General features: G+C 41.2%; 1 protein-coding gene across 1 annotated transcript in view; it reads left to right on the top strand.

Moving 5' to 3' along the window:
- The first annotated feature begins 218 nt into the window (after window positions 1-218).
- LOC105841124 (signal-induced proliferation-associated 1-like protein 2) overlaps window positions 219-23,566 on the top strand; it is a 70,090-nt gene continuing 46,742 nt past the window's right edge. Inside the window, exon 1 of the mRNA XM_028189995.2 lies at window positions 219-425. The gene's annotated coding sequence lies outside the window, so the exon portion shown is untranslated. The remainder of the gene's footprint in view (window positions 426-23,566) is intronic.

Genomic DNA, 23,566 nt, shown 5'->3' with positions numbered 1-23,566 from the left:
GTATACACCACCGTCGGTGGCGCGCGTACGTCCGTACGTAGTGTTTATGTTTCGCGACTAGAGAGTGGCCGTGAATCGAAACGATCGATCGAGAGAGAGGGATTGAACGAACAAGAGAGAAAGGTGACTCGGGTGACGCGCGCGGTGAATCGACCGTGGAAATAGAAGAGAAAAAGTGATCGAAACCCGTGAGTGATCGGATTGGTGATTTGTGAAGAAGAGAGAGAGAGAGAGAGAGAGAGGTGGATAAGGCGAAGAAGGACGAGGAGGAGCAGGAGGAAGAGGGGAAGAGGAGGCACGCGGCCGGCATTGCGTCTTGGCGCTCCAAGGGGGAACCGGAAGCCGCTATATTGGAGAGGAAGCGGGAAAGCGGCGTGCCGCTCTTCTGTGTGCCGCGGCAGAGGCGCTCGTCCCAGCCCGAAAACGTGAGTGTCTCTCTTTATTTACGTTTACGTTTACGTTTTCTTACTACCGAACGACACGCCATTTCGGCGAAATCCGCATTCGCCGGCGCGGACCGATAAGAGATCGCCGACGATAGCGGTCGTTAGGACGATGATAACGACGATATCGTTAACCGCGCGCGGCAAGGAACAAACGAGTGAAGGCTGAGTTTTCCCAGCGTCCCGTGATCGTCGTGATCGAATTAATTGCCGGGAAGGTACGTTTCTCGATGGAAAAAAAGAAAAAGGAAAACAGATACGATGCCCAGAGTCGGGACGCGTATAAGGATATATCTTGAGGAAAAAGATAGGACGACTTGTCTGAAAAGAAAAGCTGTTTTTTAACGATATCCTTGTTATCTCAAGACGTCGTACGGAGGAAAGAAAACAAAGAAAGATAATCAAGACTAATATTGCGATGCTTTCTTTCCAAATAAGTTAAAATATCCACGTAAGCAACGAGATACGTGTAAATTACGTGAAAGAATAAATCGTGTTATGAATACGAATAAAAATTTAAAATAAATGTTAATAGATTTAAGAATGTATCAAGTGTTGTGCCAGACGCAAAAAGGTAAGATGTAAGGATATCTCTATTAGAATATTTTAATAAAAAGATAAAAAAGATTAGGTTAAAATAGGCTTTTAAAAAGACCTTTAGAAAATTAAAATTAAAAACATATCTCTGAAATCCAAAACAGTTTCTTTTTTTTTATTATTACTTTAGTATCTCCTATTCAAATTGATTTTTTAAATTTTATTCGCGGTTTTGTTGCGTTCAGACAATATTTAATAGATTCTTATTTTTTTATTGTTAGTGATGTAATATAATTTACGTTCACACGTATACTTTAACTTACCTCGTTGAAATATATCAATTATATAATAATACATTACGCGATATTAGTCTTGACTACACATTTTTGTCTCCCCCCCCTCCTATCTTTATGCATCGTATGTTTAATATGCACACCGCTTGAATAAGCATACGAACGAGGAAAGAATGGAAGGAGAGAAACCACGCGGAAAAGGCGAGAAACTGCAGGGTATCGGATATCGTTCGAGATTCATCGCAATTAAGCGCACGGCGCGGCTTGGTAATTGGGCCGCGCGGGCATAATTAAAATCTCTACTCTCTTCCCTCCCCTTCCCGCTCCACCGCGCGCGTGACACGCTCCGCGATTTTAGTTAGTGACTCGCGATCGTTAACGCGAGACCGGGTAAATCGAGACAAGGTCGGCTTGTGACGACTAAATAGGAGTCACATTTCCTGAAGAAGGATGAGGGGGGGGGGGGAGAGAGAAGAGAAGATGCGATATGCTATCTCTCTCGTGTAATTAATCTCCGCGATTGATAATCTCTCGGAGGGGGCGGGAGTGCATTTCCTCACGTGCGATTATACAGCGGTTGGAATTACGTGCTCGGCCAATAGGATCACATCGCGTGCCGCTTTTCACGCAACGCGCTCTCCGCTAACGTAACGTTCGTCGTAACACAACGCTGCGCGCGCGTTAATTTTCTAATCGCGAATACCGTTCGAGCCGAAAGGTATTTCCCGCCGCCGGCGCCGCCGCGAAGCGGTCCTCCCATCGCACGCGAGGATAAAAAAAAATTCTAGGTACGTCTGGCGTTAAATTAATGCGACCGGGTGGAGCCATCAGCTACCGCTACGAACTGTGGCTGGTGTAATCAGACATTCTCCCCCCCCCCCCGCCCTCCCGAACGCATTTTATTCAGGAGCCAATTAGAAAGAATTCACATGAGAAATAGGGAATATGCGAAACGTGTAATTATACGACATTAGGATGCGGAATTGCGTACTCAATGACCGGCGATATGATCTTCGCGTATCCCACTCTCGTTCGAACGTCTTCACAATGAGCCGCGCCGCAATTTTATCTTTGCAATCTCTCAGATTGAATATTTCCGAGGCGGAACAGCTAACGACATTCTTACAGCCCGCACAAGCGTGGGGATCAGACTGACCCGGAGAAGGGTCACGCGGGTTATCGTATAAATTTAATTAAATACGTGAAATAAAATATTTTCAAAATTGTACGGCGAGGAAAAGAACTATTCTTAATTTGACTGAATTTTTCAACTGGGTTAAATTGATTCAGTTCGTTTAACTTAAATACATAAGTGCTCGAATTAAAGAAATTTCATCAACATTTTTTTCTCGTTGTAATATCGCTCTCTTTTTTTAATTTCTAATGCTTGGAAATGGTTTATTCTATGTTTAACATGTTTCAGCTTATAATTATTCATAAAGAAAAAAAAAAACGCTTTCGTGTTAACGGAGTCACGCGAGTGTTTACTTATTGTTACATAGGATTAATCCACGAAAGGATCTAAATTCTCTTAGGTTTTTATGCGTGAATGTACGCTTCGTTCTTTTAGGATGTAACAAACCGCGTCGATGGTTTTTCTTTCCAACACTGAGAAAAAATATATTATTAATTTGACAAAATTTTCCAACTAAATTAAAATTTTTAGTCAGAAGTTCAAGAGAACTTATGCATTTAATTTAAATGCACAAATTTTAATTCAAGTATTTATTTGGTTAATCGAAATATGTAAATACTTGAATAGACAAAATTTAATTCGGTTGGAAAATTTAGCCAGATTAATTTTTTTTTTTTTCTTAGCGAACGTACCAATGTCGTCTTTATGCCGCCCACGTCATCGTTAGCGAATCATCGTCGTGGAATTAAGCGCCGATGCGTGAAACGACGCTGTTGCGTGGTCGAAAAACCCTGTGCCATTGCCCAATCGCGCAACAGTCGGGCATCGTAAACGATCCCCCACGGTTCGCGTCTCTTCAGGATCTCTCATTAAGGGCCTTTACACCTCAACTTTTAACATCGTTAACGAATGACACTCCCTCCGCTCGTTCAAGAGCCTTTTCGTTAGACTGCGTCAAATAAGTCGCGTCTCGATTGCCGAGGCAATTGTCTTTTACGCCTCGATTTTAAAAAAAGGGAGAAGTAACAAATCCCAACTAAGTTTAGACTAAGCAGTAACAATAGTTTGTTTGTAAAAAAATCTAGCGTAAAAAAATCAGAAAAAATATATATTATATTTTGAAATGTAAAGAGCAGTTAATAGAATTTTTTGCCTCTAATTTAAACTATTTCATAAGAAACCACATCGTTTAACAAAAAGTCGCCCTTTTTTCAACTTTGTTTGCTTATAAATAATTAAATATGGAACAATCGGGTTATAAAAACCCGAGAAAACATGTGAATATTTATATATATCAGAAAAATGTGAAATTATACTTACTTTTATTAAACTGTAAACAATACATCGTAAAAGTGAAAGAGAAAAAGGTGTCTAGGTATACTGCGCCGCAAAGGGTTAAAGTGTTTTGAGAAAAGTTCATATAAAAGTTAAAATATAACATTTTTCTCAATCAGATCTCATTACACATCGAATCCTCGGCAAAATTATCAATTAATACATTTAATTGCAATGGAATCACTTCGTTGACACACAGGTCGGGACAATCCCTCGGAAATTCTTACAACTCCTCTCGCGGTACGACTGTTAACTCTTTTTTTTCCAGTTCGGAAAGGTGATGCATATGGATGTATGGTAATTCACGGAGGCCCGCAATCGTGTCATTCGTCTATGAGAATGTCGCGGCGTTAACGCCGCGCACCGAATGGGCGACCTTATCGTTTTCTTTCCGATCTGATTAACCTCACTGATCTTATTCCGCCGCTGTTCCACGCGCAACGTAGCGAGTGACCTCGATTTCGTATTGTGTCACGTCGCTCGTGGGAAAGAAATTTTCTAGGTGATCTCGTTGCGGTGGGTTTCCAAGTTGGTCTTACATTCGTGTAGGCGGTTTCGCTCCTTTTAAACGAAAAATTTTCATATTCCCGACGGGGAATGAAAATGTATATAAAAAAATTCTCTCATTTCTCTCTTGGAGAGGAGGTGAACGCGGTAAATACGGTAGCAACGTGTTGACGCACGCACCTTTATCACAATGACGCTTGTGAAATTAATTAAATTTCATAGATGCTCACTTTGCATTAAATTCCCTTCGCGCCCGCGCGTGGGGAAAATTAATCCCGATGGGAGGCACGGCTCGCGACTGACGGGCAGCCGGTTTTCTCACGCGGTTTTTCCTGCCAAGGTCAGCCTCTCAATTCGTAATTGCTCATCGATACCTTGGACGATCGCGTGGGCAGCCCATATATGGGCAGCGCGTGGGTCGGCGATGTGTATTATACGTACGAGAGGCGTTCGCGATCGTAGCCTCCCTCCCCCCCCCCATTCGACTCGATCGGCCGGCGAACGAGTTGTGTACGCTCCACGTCGAATTTATTCGCGGGATCGCGCTTTAATGAGAACGAGTGTCAACGAACGAGTATCGTGTTTCCATAACTCCGATATTCCGAACGCCAGAGGTCGGGCAACGTGAAAGAGAAATCCGCCCGCCTTTGATCTCGCGTCTATTCAAGAAATTGTAAATTGGTTGGCTTCGAAGCCGCATCAGCATATTTATGCGTCGAAGATAAAAGATACACGGTTGCTTGCTATCCGAAAGAAAAGAAACAAGAAAAAACATTCTTACGAGGGAAGTAATTGCGCTTTTCGCGCGCGTACGCGTCTTTCGGTTGGAGCGACGGTTTTTCGCAATTATAATACACGAACTCTCTGCTAGAGCATGTGCGGAACACATGGTACTTTTTACGGTACTTTTAAGATAGTATCCATTTGTGTGTGTGTGTGTGTGCTCCCACGATACCCCACGTGTCACGCGAAATGTGGAAAATGTCGGCCGTTTCCTTTTCAGACGGAATAAAATTTAACGGTATAAGACTTTGTTTTCAACACTTTTAGTTTCTGGTGTTTCAATCGAGAGAGAAGTAACCCAGAATCTTGTGAATGATAATAATAATTATAACTGTCCATAATAGAAAGAAAAGATTGTGAATTTTAACAAAGTACATATGGCAATATAAAAATATAAAATATATAAAGACGTACAAAAATATACTATTGAAAAATAAAAAGAAAGAAGATAGAAATATTGAACATATATCTGATTCACACTTTTAATCGATGTTTTTTTTTATTCCTTTTAAATAATTGTTGCACGATGTTCATACAATTGTAAAACAAATATGTAATTATTCTTTCTTGACAGAAATACTCTCAATTTGCCAACTTTTAACGAGCAGTCGCTCTCAAATGATCCGACATATCGATCGCCGTTTGAAATCTGTGTTTAAGAAAAAAAAAAGGGAAGAAAAAGAAAACGAGTCCCTCCTGTTCTGAAGAAGCGCTTTCGGAATTCGTGCGTGTTCACGACAGAGAACGGCCTTTGTGTCCCACACATACACACAAGTTATTGTATTCCTGACGCGTATGGCCGATGGGAGTTATTACGCCTACTTCCGGTCGTCCCATGGATGGCTCTCGTACAGCAGAAACGCGCATCCTGCACAATTCGAGGACGTTAAAATGTAACAGAGTAGACAATATCGGTATTTGTATGTACAGTTATGCATCGTTACAGTTCATGTTAAGAAAAAAGTATCTGCGGGAATTGATAAGTGAAAAGAATGACATAGCCCACTGAAAAAAAAATTTACTATATTGAAGTAAATATTTTTTCAAATAGTACCATGCAGAAGTTCTGTAAAAAATAAATAATATTTATTTCAAATAAGATAATACTTTCCGTAAGTTAGAAAATGTATAATACATTTTCTAAATGTATACAAAATGTATAATGCATTTTCTAAATTATAGATAATATTATCTTATTTGAAATAAATATTATTTATTTTTTACAAAATTTCTGCATGGTACTATTTGAAAAAATATTTTAATTTAGTACATTTTTTTTCAGTGCCCATATATTATATTACGAAAGTTTGTACGTGGTATTTCCTGCAATTTGATCTTCAGAATAGAAATTTAAAATTATGCTAAGATCAACATTCTCTTTTATTTTTTCCATAAGTAATGGAAACAGCCTGTATTCTAAAATCACAATCCAGTGAAATTCTTATTATTTGAGATATAATTTTTCCTAAATTCTACTATTTTAGTAAACTTCTTCGGTTTCTTGGAACTGTGTCTCAAACAATGCATTAATCCGCAAATTTTGAACTTTTGCAACAAATTTACGGAACTCGGACTATAAATGGACAGTACGTTATATTAAATCTCTTTTAAAAGGCTTGACTTGTAACTGCATTTCCTGATCGGTATAGATGCACTTTTTATGCAGCGCACGATGTACCGTCCACTCTTCTTCGAGATTCGAAGTCTGGTCGTTTTCTTCGACCGGTAACGACGTGCAGGCACGATCGTGTTTCGAAGACGGCTTATTATTCCTTCCTAGAATGCCGAAACGCTTGTTTTGTGTGGAATTTTTCGGTGCAGCTGCGTGCCTAATCGATTTCGAAGCCCCGCCTACGAATACCAAGTTGCGATATAATCTATATTTTCATGTTTATAGAAACACGAACATAGTACATTTATCATGGCTCCGATGCACTCCGCGCATACAGTGATTTATAATATATCCCGTTTCTGGCCGGATCAAGTATCAAATTAGCAACTCTTTGATGAAGAGTTGATTTAGATAATTGTAATTTTTTTAATATTTAAGGCTTTCATTAGTTTCTAGACTAAACATATAATTAAAGTACAGTTTTTACTTAAAATTATATAAATAATATGGCTCTTCTCAATTTACTTGTATTTTATTAAAGCTGAAATATAAAAATCTATAAAATATATAAAAAAAACAATTTATTCCTTAATATTAAATGGAAATTAATCATATTGCCAAAGATTTTGTGAGCCTTTTTTTATTAGAATAATATATATTCTATTTATCTATTTATATAATAAAATTAGGGTGTTTATTATTAGAAAAAAATCGAGAAAATCTAGAATTTGTTATTCTTAAAAATCATACATGAAATTTCACATATTGGTACTCAGAAAAATTTTTTAAATATTACTTTTAAATTTAAATTCTATCTCTGACAATTATTTCTTTAATTTTTTTTTTTTAATAATGCAAAATTTGGAAATTATCAAGAAATTTGTAGATAAAATTTGAATAAATCTCTGAAAATCTTTTATAAAAATCTATTAGATGTAATGAAATTATCACAAAGATCGATTTGTATAGCGATAATTCCGGAATGACATTTATGGCCTTTTGTGGTCGACAGCATGGTCCGTCAATTCTATCGGCACCTATCGTTCCGTGACCGCCACGAATCCCACAAATGTATCGACGTGAGCATCGAATACGCGTACTCAATCTGCGATTTTTTTTTCTCTGTAACGACTGGGCGAGTCACGAGATCGCCTCGCGGCGACACGCATGAGGCACATATAACGCGCGCGGCCACGCGTAAATTCCAGCCGATTCTCCAATTAATGCGTATCTTACGGTGCATCCTGTGGTATCGGGAACATATATACCTGACCGAGAGTCGTCGTCCAATGTTCTGCGGCGACTTAAGCCGGTTTCACGCGCATGTTGCATCTTCAGAAATGGCTTTAAATGGGATAGGAGACACACGAGGTGTTAGGTTCTTTTTCTTATATAGGGATTTCTATAAAGAAGAAAAAGAATTTCTTTCACATTTTTTGTATCATAACATTTGTACAAGATTCATGCAATATATTTTTATATTTAATGGAGATTTTTGTGATTAATAAGGCAGTGTTTGTTGTTAAAAACCAAAATGTTTTTTTCCTCTCATAATTAATAAAACATTATTTAATTATTTTATTTTTGCAATTTGAAGATTTAAAACTTGTATAAATTAAAAGTCCGTTAAAAAGTCAATTTAAAATTAATCTCGAGAAATGAGATTTCTTAATCCATTTTCTTTACATTTGTCAAGACTTTCTAGTTTCAAGGTTTTTTTTTTTTCTTTTCAAGGTTGTCGCTTTGAAGCTCTTGTGTTTCGATAATACGGACGCACGTGCGTCCGTATTACCGAATATTCTTTCTGTCATCGTACAAACGGCGGGCAGAAAGTGGGGCACACGTCCCGCGTGAGTATACGATACGGGCTTTCGGGCCACGCACAACCGCCGCGCTACGTGGGGGAGTGCATTGACTTCTCGGCTTGATAAACTTCCCTACGTAGCCGCGGTTTTGTTGGCGAGCAACGTGGAGAGCCGAGAGTCAAGTCTCGGAGGGGGAGTCCGAGTCGCGTCCACGGTGCCCGGGACGTCGTCGTTTCCTCTCCACGAGGTTCGTTCGTAGGTGAGAGCCCCTCCTCTACCCTTCCCCCTCCATTCCCTTCGCGTACGCGAGGTTCGGGCGGAGGGCTCGAGAAAAGGGCTATGGAAAGGTCGTTGTCTCGAGATGAATTCCAGTGTTGCGAGCCCTCTCGACCCCCTTTCCTTCCGCGACGACGAGGGACTCTATACGTTTGGCTGGCATGTTAAAAAAAAAAAAAAAGAAACCTCTTGTCGCATTTCGTCTACGAGCCGGTGACGAGCTCATAGATGAAATGCAACAGAAGAGCTCGTGAAGAACGCGGAGGTATTCGAAGGAAATCGGGACTGGGAGTGGCTCTCTCTCTCTTTCTCTCTCTCCCCCTCTCTTTTTAAAATGGGTTTTTAACGGCTCTCGAGCTTCAATGAGATCGGGAAAATCGTGAGAGGATAAGGAATTTCGGAGGTCCATTGTGCCCATCGCCGTCGATAGACTCGACCTTTGTGCGCGCGTACGGGAATTTAGCTCGGGACATTTACCGCGAATTACGGTAATTTGTCAAGACTCTCAATGGGACGCTCGATTCAACGACAGTGTTTTTTTTTTTCCGCCGCGCGCGTCGTTTCACCCGAGCTAACCGGCGGAATTCTATCGATGAAAAGTTGAAAATTTTATTCCGCGCGCAATCGGAGGAATAAAATTCCTCGTTATTAAAGAAAGTGTCCCGACGCCGCGCTCGCACGTTTAATTATTCCATGTAATCGTAATTTGCGAGGCGCGCCGTGTCTCTTATAGCCGAGAGAGACTTTCTTGAGGAACCACGATGTAATTACTGCAATTATTACATGGGCTCTTAAATCGGAGCAGTTAACGGTTTAATCGGCTTTCGTTCGCGCTGCGTCGCGTTGCTACGATTTTACAACGCTCTAATTACCATGGTATACCCTGCTCGACGTATCGCTTTTACGATTACGCCGTTAACGCATTTAAACCCGTTTGGCATGGTAACACCGTTCGCTCCAGCGACGAATTGCCGATACGCAACGCGATTCGCGTTCGACACCCCCTCCGATACATAGTCTATTTTTCCCTTCCGAGAGCCCCTAATCTCGCAGCGGGGAAGGGGAAGAAAGGAAATTCCCTATTGTGTCTATCTTCACGACCGCCACTAGCGGCAACGAGAGCGACTGGACCGTTTCCTGCGTCGATAAAACCTCCCACCCCCCTCTCGTCGCTGTCCGAGTTATTAGGAGCCATCGTGGCGTTCCGGGCCGGCGGGACGGGATACAAGTTCTTTTTAAAACCGGCCAATCGTAATTAATTAGGGCCGGAAGCGTCGATTGGTCTCCTAGTATTATAGTTCACGAGAGGCCGTTGTTCATCGTTTTCTCTCTCTCTCTCTCTCCCTCTCCTCCCCCTCATTCGAGCTTGCCGGTTTAATGAGCGCGCGATTGTCGCCCGCGCCGCACGCGATAGCGCAGCTTGATATTAACATTTTTGTGCGAGGGGGAGAAGGAAGGAGGATGAGTGAGTAATGACACGAATGTCGAATTTAGATTGCGCTCCCCGCAACGTTGTCACACTCAACTCTTTCAGCGTGAAAGTTTCAAACGTACCGTTGCGCGTGAGAACAAGAAATTCATATTCATCTCGAAAATATGTTGGGACGCGGAGAGTTAATATTTTATCACTTAAGGATGTATGTGTCACATTTCGAAGTATTGCCAGAAATTTTTTAAATTTTATTGAGTATTGTATTATCATTACGTTTGTATAAAGCATACAATTTTCTTACGCTGATTCAAAAGTTTCTTTTATATCCTTAACGACTTACACTGAGAGAGAAAAGTGTCTAGTATTTGCAGCTATAATTGCATAGTAAAATAATTATAGTTGCAAATATCATTTTTATAGTTATTATTGCTATAACGTTAGTGTAAATAACCATATATATGTATAGTTGTGCCAAATAGGGTAAAAAGTTTACTATAAATTATAATAATTTCTACCATACAAATATTCTACCATGCATAAATCATAATTATGACACGTTTAACCACACATATGGTTGTATGAACGAATGCTATAGCTATTGTAACAATAATATAGTGTTAAGTTAACTATAATTTATATTGTTAATTTAATTATAAAAATATTGTTACGGCCAAAAATAACTATAAATTATGGTTAATGCAACTATTTTTTTCTCTCAGTGTATATTTAAACCAACAACGAAAATTGGTTTAATCAAAATTTTCTACCATCGATAATACTTTTGATAGCGTGTGACTTGGGATACTATTTCTTTTAACTACTATTTCTAAGTCGAAATCACGACGAGAGCTTCTCCCAACCGTGATCGTATCAATAATAGCGATGGCGGCTTTCTTCGAGAAATCCAATAAAAGGTCATGGAATTCCCCCGGGAATGCACGCGATGGAGATTTCTAAGGGATCGTTCGACGAAGGGCGGATGTCTCCCTTTTCTTCGGGGGAGACGCTCGCGTCGCCGGATGAGAGATCCCGCATTCTTTCGCATAGCGGCTGTATTGTTTACGGCGCGAACGGCCGTGTAGCGTGGGCAACAAAAGATGCAATACGCGCCCGGCCACCCCCTTCGTAGAAACGTAACGATCGCGTGTATCGCGCCGCGCGGACGGGGTTTATACATGAAAAATGCTGCGGGGTGCATATTTTAATTCGTGCAGCGGAATGTCGGAAAGAGAACGTGGAGAGGCATTGAACTCCGGCTTCGTGCCCGTTTCCTGTGTAATAAGGAGGGCAGGATAGAAAGATTTGAAATGAACGAAAAAAGTTATATTAAAATAATATATATATATATATATATATAAGTGTAGAAATATACATATAAATGTAGTAATTGGGGCAAATTTGTGCTAAGTTCTTGCGAATACGGAGGAGTTTAGGCAGATGGAACTAAAAAAATAGATTTGGTATGGATGGATAAGAAAATATTGTATACCAAGTCCCTTCATGGTTATATAATGCTTGAAGTATAATACATTTTAAATACATTTTATTCTACAATACTTTTACAATTTTTACGCAATTTTTATATAATTATTCTCAAGTGTGTGAAATTATTATTATCTCTTTTATTAAAAATTACATTTTAGTGTTGCACGCTTGTAAAAAGATTCTGTTCTGACCTGTCTTTAAATAATCATTGAATGATAATCAATATCAATCAATAGCATCTAATATACTAGTGAATTACGTAAATTTATTTTTATCCCAACTTGATTATGCTCAGAACGTGCATGTATAACGGATCTTTTGAAATTATTCATATTCGCTCGAGTGATCGCCATTCTTAATCTGGATTCCCGTATCTTATTAATAAACGCTCGCGCGGATTTCCCAGTGTATTCTGCAGCTACTGGTCCATATCCAAAAAATAAAAGTACAAGATTCTATCGATAGCGAATTATTATATCTTAAATCAAAATCTCGTAAGCGAACGTAAATAAAAACAACTCGCGGGAAAGAAATGGAGGATGCTCTCACGTCTTCCTTTCATCAGGTCGATTGAATTACTATATTCCTATATATGCCTTCGGACGACCGATCGAATGTATCTGCGACCGTATCATCTCCATAAGGAAGAAACGACGAATATACTGTTACAACGCAGCGTGCGGTTAACTGTAGAGTGTTTTACGCTTTAAAACTCGATTCATATTATAGTTATGTTCCCATTTACGCTCCAGTTGCGAATCGACGGATCTAAAAACAAAGGCGACGACAACCTCCTCTCCACTTTCAATCGAAGGTGATGTATAACCACAATATGCATTATGTAGCCTCTGTATATGCATCAGATGCACTACAGGTAGCACGCAAGATTAATTCTAATAGCTCTATAAAATCGTGTTTCCATCACGTCTGCCTTTAGAGGCCAAATATGGTGAGCTATCTCGTCATATTGTATAATAATATTGAACTATCTTGCGACCTTTACTATTAGAATATTTTGGTATCAGATAAAAAAGAAACCGCATGTATGCACACTGAGAAAAGAATGTTGTTAATTTTACAAAATTTTCCAAATACTAATACTAATACTAAATAAAATTTTGTCTATTCAAAAGTATTTATATATACATTTCAATTAACTATATAAATACTCGAATTAAAAGTTGTACTCTCTAAATTTCTTAGAGTGAAAATACTGCCACTACAATCGAGTGATTTTCCACTCCAATAAAAGTTAAAAATTTACTCTATTAGAGTGAATTCCACATCTTATTGAGTGAAAAATCACTCGAAAAATTGTAGTGACAGTATTTTCACTCTAAGAAATTTAGAGCATATATTTAAGTTAAATGCATAAATTCTTGAGCTGACAAAATTTTAATTTAGTTGGAAAATTGTGTCACATTAACAACATTTTTTTCTCGGTGTACATACGTTATAGACAAATGTTCGACTAATTTTTTTAACATCTCTCTCTCTCTCTCTCTCTATGTGAATCAGTTTCCAAGGGATACGCTAAAGCGCTTTTCTTCCCCGGAGCTTATATCTCTCTCGCTTATCGTTGATATCCGAGCTGAGCGTAAAATTGTCCACGGATCGTTACATCAATTCGGCCGCTCCTCGGCGCCGGCCGACTCGTATTCCGCGAGGCGGAATCGACGAATATACTGTTACGGCGCAGCGTGCGGCTAACTGTTAAAGGCATCCACCGCCGTCGTAGCGCGCGCGTGAGCGTCAAATCATCAGCAGCGGCAAACACCGACAACGTCACCTGGCACACGGGAGTACGGGACCCCTCGCTGCTCGTTCGCCCCCGATCCCTCGCGGGCGAGATTCCCCCGGGCACGCACGTGGGGCCCCCGCGCGTGTGCGTGCGCCCGACGATTCTCCGCGGATTATATTCCCGCAACTTTATTCCACGCGTCCCCGGAACTCTAACGTTACTTGGAACACGAACCGGACCTCTAATCTACCTGTGGTATCGGCTTACAATTAAAACACGGAAAATTGTCGGATGCTCACCGTGTACACTCGACGCGCGTGATTCGATACACACTAATCCGAGTCAGCGGTAATAACACATACGTATCAGAATATTTACTATCGAAAAAATCGGAAAAGTCCGGAATTTTCACGGATTTTACTTACTCGGGGAAACTTTTGGAGTTTTATTTTTAAATTTGTTTTTTTTTTTTTTTCTAAATTTTTACAATGCAAAATATTCGATTAGCATTAGTTTGTAGGGAAAAGTCAGAAGGACACTGCGTCGTTCTAAATTGGCATTGTGTACCTCGTTGTCTTTCGAATTTTGCATTTTCGATGAGTCAGATCCAAGTATTGCGAATATATTGTCATGCACCATTTAATTTACCTAGGTATAATAAAAAACATCTATTTTTTACCGAACTACATTCAAAAATCTATAATCTTGAAATTTTAAATAAAAGTCCTGGGAGATTCGGGAATTCTCTCGACAAAGTTCGAGCGATTGCGTCCCGATGTAATATATCACGTAGGTAAAATTTTCGTCTCTCTTATCCATATAGAATTGTTTGCTCGATTAGTTTGGCGCTTGCATCATGAAACTTAAGGCGAAGCTTATCTCAGAACGCGAACTCTCCACAGATAGCAGCTGATAGTCCAGGACGGCCGGGTAATTGGATCATTTATACACGTCATACGAGAATCATTGTCGGCCGGTTACTGCTTTCTCATCATTTTAACGCTTCGTCGCCTCTTCCCGTTCGACTAGCGGCAGCGCGGATTCATCTGTTCGGCGCTATCTTCCCCCCCTTTTTTCTGCATCCTATCGTTCGTGCAGGTAGCTCGAGACCCGACGTGAAAAATCGACGGCCACTTTGATTCCCATTACCGATAACGTCGCGCGCGTCCTGGACGGACAGGGGGTCCTGTTGCAGATAGGTGCGTATTTTACGTACGTCGCATCTCTACACGCGCCCCATCTCCGATACCGGGATAATACGTGGCGTCTATCTATCTCCGCGCGCCTATCGATAGCCTCATCGGCGTGCGTTTAAAACTGTTGAACGTGACACGCGCGCTCGCAAAAATTTATATCTTGCGTATACGCGCGCTAATCGAGCGCGGCCGCCGTTATCTGTTTTAAAAAGGTAAAAATACACAGCGTGAAACGCCAGATTCGCTATCGCGCCGCTGATCGTATTACACATCCGCGTTCAATTAGACTCAATCAAGTGTCGGCGTGATTAGAATACCTGTCGATAGCGAATCTAATAATCCCGTCATGATGATCTCATAATTACGCAATAGTTATATGAAGTCGCGTTAAGTTATCGATTATACTTTGCGGCAAAATCAACGTGGCTCGAGATATAAAAAGCAGCGCGATCGCGCTACCGATAATTGCACAGCAGCCCCCGCGCGTCGTTCGCGTTGCCAGAGGAGGGTATTCGACGACGAGGTCTCGCGGATGTCGGCGCTGGAGAGAGGATCACGGGGGAGCGGCATGGGCGAGGGCGGGAGGGAGGGGAGGGGAGGGGGGGGGACCCGAGATGCCGTTAGTCCGGAGAATCACTCGGGGCACACGGGCCTAACCCATCCGCGAGAGGAAGAAAGAAAGGAGATGCTCGCCCGCGTTCTCTTCTCCCGTAATTCTTATCTGAATCGGATTTGTAAGAGTCTGGTCGAAGAACAAAGGAGTTATTTACGGTAGAGAGCAAAAAAAAAACTCATTTCTAGGTTCCTTGATATTCGCGGATGACACCTGGTCGGAGCGTACATATAGACTTCAAAATTCTTTCGAACATTTAAAAAGAGATATAAACATAAGGGGTCGTCTGTTTTCGCTGCGCTTTTACCTTTTTGTTTTAAATCTTAAATAAGCAGCTTGTAGAGAGGATCGAACTTTTGAAGCTTTTCTCTTACATGGTTGCGCGTGATGGAATCTTTTTGTGTTCATTGATTAGCGCTCGTTTAAATTCCCGCCAGGGCAAAACGTAAGATTAAAGGCCGAAGCGAATTGCAAACTTCACTTTAGCATTATCATATTTCCCACATTTTCTTGGAAACTGTGCCTGTTTCCAAGCCCGGCAAAGTGTGCCCGTAGTTGTCTAGGCGCGTCCTCGTTTCACAAAGGAATTGCAAAACGATTCTCCATACAACTCGCGGTCGCGTTTGTAAGTGCCGCCAGCTAGCGCATGATGGGCGTTGTTGTTTGCAGAAACTTGGAAAACCACTTTTCCATCGTCACCGTCGGCGAGGTCGACGCGACGGCCTGAATAATATTTTGCGCGATGGGGGTAATCGGTATTCCTGATTTCATCCGCAGCTCGTCGAGAATCAGCCAATGCTTCAAGTTAATCGCGCGAGTTGAAATAAGCTTGAAAGCTGCTTCCATCAGACCGCATGAAAAGCGCTTTAGAAAAGAGAAACGTCGCCTTTAAAAACCATTTTGTCTGTTTTTACTCCGAATTACCGTAACTGCATAATTTTATATCTGTGTGGATCGTGTAAAGTTCAAGTTTTAAAATGCATAACCTTGCTATACACGATATCGCGACAATCCTAATCCCTGAATCACACTCGTGGCGCGACAATGGTTGCGAAGTCGTACGATCTCACTGACCGGCCGTCTCGTTCCCTATAATACTCGTCTCGCTTGGATTTTCTGGGTCATGCGGTTCCGCGGTCTCCGCCGGCCTTTCTATTTCAGTGCGTTGCTTACTGTGCGTCCGTGGGTCATGGCGTTGTTCAACCGGCCCACGCGAACCGCAGGAAACAGCGAACTTGCATGTGTGCTCGGATCTTGACGGCGCCACGATGGGTGTCCGATCAATTTTTATTCACTGAAATTTCTTGAAATTTTGAAGGTAATTAAATTATATATTTTACTTTTCCCGAACTGGAAATATAAGACGCATTTTGTTTTATAAACTTGAAAGTTATGTTTGTGTATTTTCAGAGATTTTTTAAAATTACTTTGAATAGAGTAATTGTCATTATCAATGTGCCTTTAAACTAACTTGTTCATTATTCAATTGTTAAATACAAGGTTAAATACTATAACTTTAATTTTGTTTGCTTATAATCAATATCGATTTTTTAAAACTTTTTTTTTTTAACACTTTTAAGTGAAGAAATTAATTATATTTTATATTGTTTTAATAAGAATTAAAAAAAAATGATTATGAAGTAAAATGTGCTCCCTTCTATTTAATACTTCGAAAACCGGTCAGATCGTAGGATACAATTTAAACACCTGGATCAAACAGATGTGTATTCGACCACGGGCGACCGCTTGTGCAAGCTTGGCAAAACCAGGAACCCCATGAATGGCCGTCTCAACGAACCGTGGCCGTTCCATTCTCGTCGAAACGTGACAGCGTGACGTGCCGAATTCGTTTTCATTAAAAAAATGGCCAAAGGGAGTAAACACGCGTGCGCTAAATGGCCCCACGAGCGAGCGAAAATGCGCCGCGTTAAGCTCGCCGTGTTATTTGCAGGAACGACCGACTCTCCGAGCGACGCTCGGTCGTTCCTGCGGCCTTTGTTGCAATTCGATTACTCCTTTTGCCCTCTGCATCTGCGTGCATTCGGGGCCGAGTTCCCATTATGCGCGTGTGTTTTTCGTGTGCCGCTCAGCTGCCGCTATTCGTCGTGTATTCGGACAACTCGGCCCGCGAAAGTTCAGCGAGTGTAATCGTTGCGGTTCCTCGAATATATTACGTGCCCGATCGCTGCTTGTGAAACTCGATGTCATGCCTAAGGTCCCTCCACGGTGTATTACGTTATATTGACGCTTTGGACACAACGAACTTAGTCTGCGGTTTTAAAAGCTTACCTGTTTTATTTCTACATGTGCGAAAATGAATTCAATTTCTTCTCTTAAGTTTCTAAGGCTATTGTGTGAGCTACACATATTATACATATATGAAATAATTCTGTTATGTTATGCATTCTATTATGTTCCGTTTTGAGACAGAAATCAAGGTTTTTTGACGCCTAATTGAATCAAATAATTCCTTGGCTGCATAAACAAAATTTTACCCGAATTAAATCAAATTGTATCATTGAGATACTTTTAATTATTATATTAGATTAAATTTTAAGACGTAGATAATAAAAAAGATTTTTTTATGTATAAAAAAGTTTTATTAATTGATATGAATATGATTTTATAAGATTGTTAATATGTGCGGTCCATATATTCGAACACCTTAGATTCGAAATTTTAAAATTTACGTGATTTAGTTTCAATTCGAACAGCTCATCTCCAAAATTGTAAATAATAATCTGCTGCTGTGATTCATATGATCATCAAACGGCATGTGCACGTGGAAATCACTGTCTGCAGGGTGGACTGAGGGAGCGAATTAATTTTCTTTAATCGTTCAAGCCTTGGCGAAGGAGCCTCCAGGTGTTTCGTTTCCTTCGGCGGCCTTCAACGATCTTCAGCTGGCTTTGCCAAATCGTCGGCGATCGTGGAAGGGCCACGCAGGTGCACGGCGCGGATTCTTCATTACGATTTGCCTCTCAGATGTATATACGCGATTGCGAGAGTAGAGCGCTTTCCATTGTTACAATGCGTTTCGCATCATCGTCAGAGCTGAGCTTTAAACAATAGAAAGAGTCGCGGCATAGGGGGAGAAGTCCTTTCAGGTTCGCTGGGATGATACGGGGGATTTTCTTTTCGGTCGCTTCTTGCCGAGCGAGCGCTTCCTGCGAGCAACTCCGCCGCGCGGGATAATGATCAGCCATTGTGGGACACGAAACGTACTGACAGTACAAACAACGCGTCACGGTCGCTCGGCGCTAATCGCGAGAGATAAGGGGCCTCGATATGAGGGTTTGTACGCGGCCGCGATCGGCGATACCCCACGCGAAACACGTTCATTCATACCCCTCGTTAAGAACTGACGGACCACGAGGCGCGTTAATTCAGGCGAGAAAGCCGATGACGGAGCCCGATAGCCATCCTCGTATCTATCGTAATAATGAAGAGATCGGCGCGAAGTAATCGTGCTATCAAAACAGAGAAGTGCAGATACGGCCGAAACGTGTCTCGGCGCGAGAAAGTTCCCCGGTTGCATTTTCAAACGTAGAAATCCGCGCCAGCGATGTAAATCCGATTTTCCGTTAGTAGTTCCGAAGAGAAGATTCTCCGCGATTTCTCCGGTGACGCACGAGTCTCTTAGGACATCGCGCATCACTTCGAATAGCGATAGAGATACGTTAATGACGTCCGTTACACGTGCCTACTTTCAAATACCAGCTGATTTGTGTGCCCGAGTAGATTTTCACGTCATCCTGTCAGTCACGCATGCGACGATTGCATCGTCGAGGATCGAGCAAGCTCAGTGTCTATGGGATGAAATCAGTCGAACTTTTAACCTGCAGACTGCTATGTATTCATATTTCTCTGACTTTTTTTTTCCATATCTACTTTATGGCCTGCAAGGTAGTGAGATATATAACGTATTAACATTAAATAATGTAAAATATGGAGCGCCGCTGAGCGTCGTTATCGCTTTTTAAATCAAAAATTGGACGGCGCGTAAGTTTTACGTTCGACCGATCGCCCATGGTGTGAGAGGCTGGCGGAAGGAGCGGGGGAAAGGGGGAGGAATTGCAGATCACCGAGTAGGGAGAAAGAGCCGGACGTGATCCTCGGGCAGTTCTTTCCACGGCTCTTCTGTTTTTTTTTTTTTTGCCATCGACGAGACGAGAGAGAAAATGAGGACAGGACGCGAGGCCTTCGGGGTTCAATCTATTAACACGCCATAGCGATTACGCCGTCTCGATGACCCCATCTGTACTGCGATTTTGAGTTCCCGCGCACACACTGGAGAATTACTCACTCCAGTCCAGCGTCGCCACACGGACAGACGAAACGCGGCTATGTGCGTAATGGAATGGGTATAATTCTTCGATGTGCGCGGACTCGAAATCGCAGCAGAGAGAACCCCCCATGGGGTTGCGTCTCTCCGCCAGACATTTTTTTCTAAACGGTGGGTTCTCTTCCCTTTCTCTCGTGCCCTCTCTACCTCTTTCTTGTCTTCTATCGCTCTCATCGTGCCGACTCCTCCCCGGTCTGCCCAGGAACAATAAACGTCACATCGATTGGGCAACAATAGCTCACGTTTGTACGTAATCTATATATGTAACGTGGCTATTCTCTTGCACTTAATCTACGCGGGGGATACGTAATCTATGCAGGGAATAATGCTTTCTCTTCTTTTCTCTCGTTTGTCAAGCAAAATACACTTTATGCAAGTCTAGTTATTTTATTGCATTCCTTACGTTATGACACAACAATAGAAAGGAAGAAAATATATAGCTAATTTAGTTATAATCTCTTAAGAAAGTTGTTTTATATGTGCTGTATCTGTTTATATAAATCCGTATCTTCTTTCTAAATCGTGGAGATTGTTTGATTTGATTGGTCGGAATTAGCCGTGACGGTCCCATCCGTGAAAATATGAGGATACATTCCCGATTAAGCTGACGGGTAACGAGAGAAATTGGTCGCGAAGAGCGGCGAGGGGACGAATTTCCGGTACCCTCTCGGCTCTTCTTTCAGGATCCTTCTTTTATTGCGCACAAAAGGATAAGGGCTGAGGGGACGCCCTTTTCTTTACGGCGTGCAACACTCGGAGGAGATGGCTCTCTCGGCCAGCTGACGTCTACCTCATGGAAAGGGAAAACTGCTCCGCGACAAACTCCCTTGGAATGCAGTGTCCAAACTTTTTCTAGTAGCATAGTGAGTCATTCATTGTAAAACGATTCAATGACAGCCTGACAAATGTAATGCATTCCTTTCTCGACTTTGCTAAAAGTCATCGCTGCATTTAGCTGATTAATAATTTATAGCGTGTTACGTTGGAATTTCCTATTAGAAGGAAGCCCTACTGCAAAAAAATCAAAAATGAAAATTACATTTGTTAGGATGGGTAATTACATGAATTTTACATACTTCATGACGATAATATACATAGGGATAAACTTCCGTAAGTAAAGATATTTTTCATTTGCCGCTCCGTTTTAGTCACGCAATTAGTGCTACATGAATCCACCGCTGCCGTGAGTTCGTGGAAAAATTGAGGTATTACTCATCGACTTAAAACCTGTCTCTGAAGCGAAATAAATGCAATGATTGCATTCGAGGAAAAAGGAAGATAATCTTTTTCAGAAAATTCGTTTTATATGAATGAGCGCGAAAGAACTACGAAGTAGGACGCGGTACGCGAGTGTTGCGATGAATTATGCAGTCGATGAGAAATGTTGCGTCGGTTACAATCGTCGGCGCGTTGCATTATCCCTAATTAGAGCTCGAACGGTATTTAAGTATCGGAGGTTGGAGTGTTGCTGCAACCTTGGGATTACGTTTCTGCCTGGCTTACACGAGTCCTGACGCATAATTTCCTTCGAAGACTGGCACACGTAGATACGGTATACCTGCCTCGAAGCCTTAAAGGAGTTTGCGTGTTTGTTTGATTTACAACAGGATGTTTTTATCACGCGAGTTGTCAGCCGTAAATGTTAGAAATCTAAAATAGAACAATTATTTTCCAATTTGCGAACAGATTCGTTTCCTTTGCGCAAATTGAAAATTGATACTTATCTTTGTAATGGATTTTCTTTTAATGATAAATATAAATTAATTAGAAGCTTATTCGCGAAGTTTATATATTGGTTGTCTACGTTTAACAACTTTGAAAACTTTTTCCATGCGAAATTTTTGTTGTCGTCAGCCCTGTTTAGAACAGATTAACCTAGACCCTTTTCTTCCTTCGTATTCCTTCGCGTTAGTCTTTTCCCTGCCAGGAGTGAAGGTAGCAATTGCAATCGCATTGTATTCAAATGATGTCTCGAGGTTCCCAAGTCTTCTTTCTTAGACGTGACATGGAAAGGAATTTTTCCCTTGCAGTTTTCCGTTTCGCGAGAAGCATTGCGATTCTTTCAACGTGGAAATTCTCGTTATAAATTTTATTTACACAAAGGCTAAACACTTTCTTAAATATTTATTATGTTTCTATTGTTATATCAAAACGATCAGGCAAGAACATGATTTTATTAGTGAGATAAAAAAAGAGTAACTCTCAAATTTACAATATGTTATTTATTTTGTTAATATATTTAACTGATTATTATTATATTATATTCCTACTTTAGATATTATTCTGTCCATGTAAAAATAAAGCCTCCGTATTTTCCTGGAACATGACTTTGCGTGGAATAATTTAAAGATATATGAATCGTGACGCCTCGCACGGCTATATAAACATTTGCTTGCGGAAAACACCAGTCGACATTCCCGGCTGAAAATGTATGTACATTTATTACAACCAACAGCCATAATTGTATGTACGCGCGACACGTAACATTGATTATGACTAACAGTAACGTATGCACATCGACAAGAAGTTAGTGAGAAGAAGCCTGTGCCATGCGCGACACGCGCTTTACGCAGCTTGCGTTTAAAAAGAAAAATGGTGCACACTCTCATCCTTCAGTTAAGCCACAAACGAGAAATCGTGGCAAACTGAGGTATCACTTCTTTATCAGCATCTCCTCCAAGTTATCGCGTACAAATATACTTTAGAATAGTATTAGCAACTGAAATCGAGTTAAACGAGAACTCCAGAGTTGTATATGACGAACTAGCTGCTTTGATTCTTGTAACATAATTTTTATGCTTTTATAACATCTTATTTGTGTAAAATGAACTGAAAATACAGTTACATTAGATAAGGGCTGAGTGGAATTGACAACTTACTATTCCAGAGGTAAAATCAGTATATTATACAGTTATAGCAACTTAACCTTTATCGCAGTTGAAAGAATCTGTAATATCCGTATAACTACACGTTAGTTTTAACCTTTAACTAAATTTTTTAGTTAAAACTCTTACATCAGCTAGATTGTTAAACAGACTTAAATTTTTATCCGATTCGATTGTAGCTTACGTAACCAAGTTTACTCAACCCAATATATATATATATATATTTTTTTTTTTTCAGTGTAGTAATAAGTGATAGGGTAAACTTAGTACTATTTCGAACTGGTGCAATTCTGAACGTAATAAGATTTTTTTTAAGTTCACGTTTGCTGGAAGCAGGAAGCCCCACAGAACTCTACTGCTCCAGATTCTACTTCAGATACGTACGTTTAGTTAATATGATGACGTCACAGCGTTAGTATAAGATGGCGGACGAGAGTCGTCGCGGTGGGGGAAGTTGATCGGCGCATCTCTGATTATAAGCCTCTAAAGACTATGAAATCCTGTATATCAGGATACCCTACAAGTTTCCCCGATGTTTCCGTCTGCATCCGTCATGGGAAATTACCGACTACGTCATCTCACGCATGCGTACGAAGATCCCTTGTCGTAGGGAAGATCTCGCGATCTACCATCGCTAGGGTAGGGGGAGGAGGGCCCCGCTTTAACACTCTCCTTTGAGAGAAGGAGAGAGAAGGAGAGCGAGCAGCGCGCGCTCGTTCGTTCGCCGTTTATTTACTCCTGGATTTAATCGCATCCGCCGACCGTCGTTTCCTGTCGCTACGGGCAGCCCGTCGTTTTCTTGCCGTGCGAGGCAAGGGCATTAGAAAAATATTTGTCGGTCGGCTCGGACGAGTCGCTCCCTGGCTCGGTCGAGACGAGGTAATAACGTTGTTCGCCCCGACGACGGTCGTCCGCCGCGCGCCGGGACGGGAATCTGAAATTGACGGTCGCGGTAGCGATTTCGTAATTGCCCTACCTTCCTACCACGCTGCCTTTATTTACCACTCCATTCGATTACAGACCTCGACGGTGGTACGTGTCCAATCCACGGAAGGAGCGGGGAGGACAAACTGGATTGTTACGTTTTTTTTTTTTAAATATAGGAAAGTAGGGTGGGGTATTTGCGCCGCAGATGCGCTGCAA

The sequence above is a fragment of the Monomorium pharaonis genome, chromosome 8, assembly GCF_013373865.1.
Source record: "Monomorium pharaonis isolate MP-MQ-018 chromosome 8, ASM1337386v2, whole genome shotgun sequence".
Taxonomy (NCBI): domain Eukaryota; kingdom Metazoa; phylum Arthropoda; class Insecta; order Hymenoptera; family Formicidae; genus Monomorium; species Monomorium pharaonis.
This window is presented reverse-complemented; position numbering and strand designations above follow the sequence as displayed.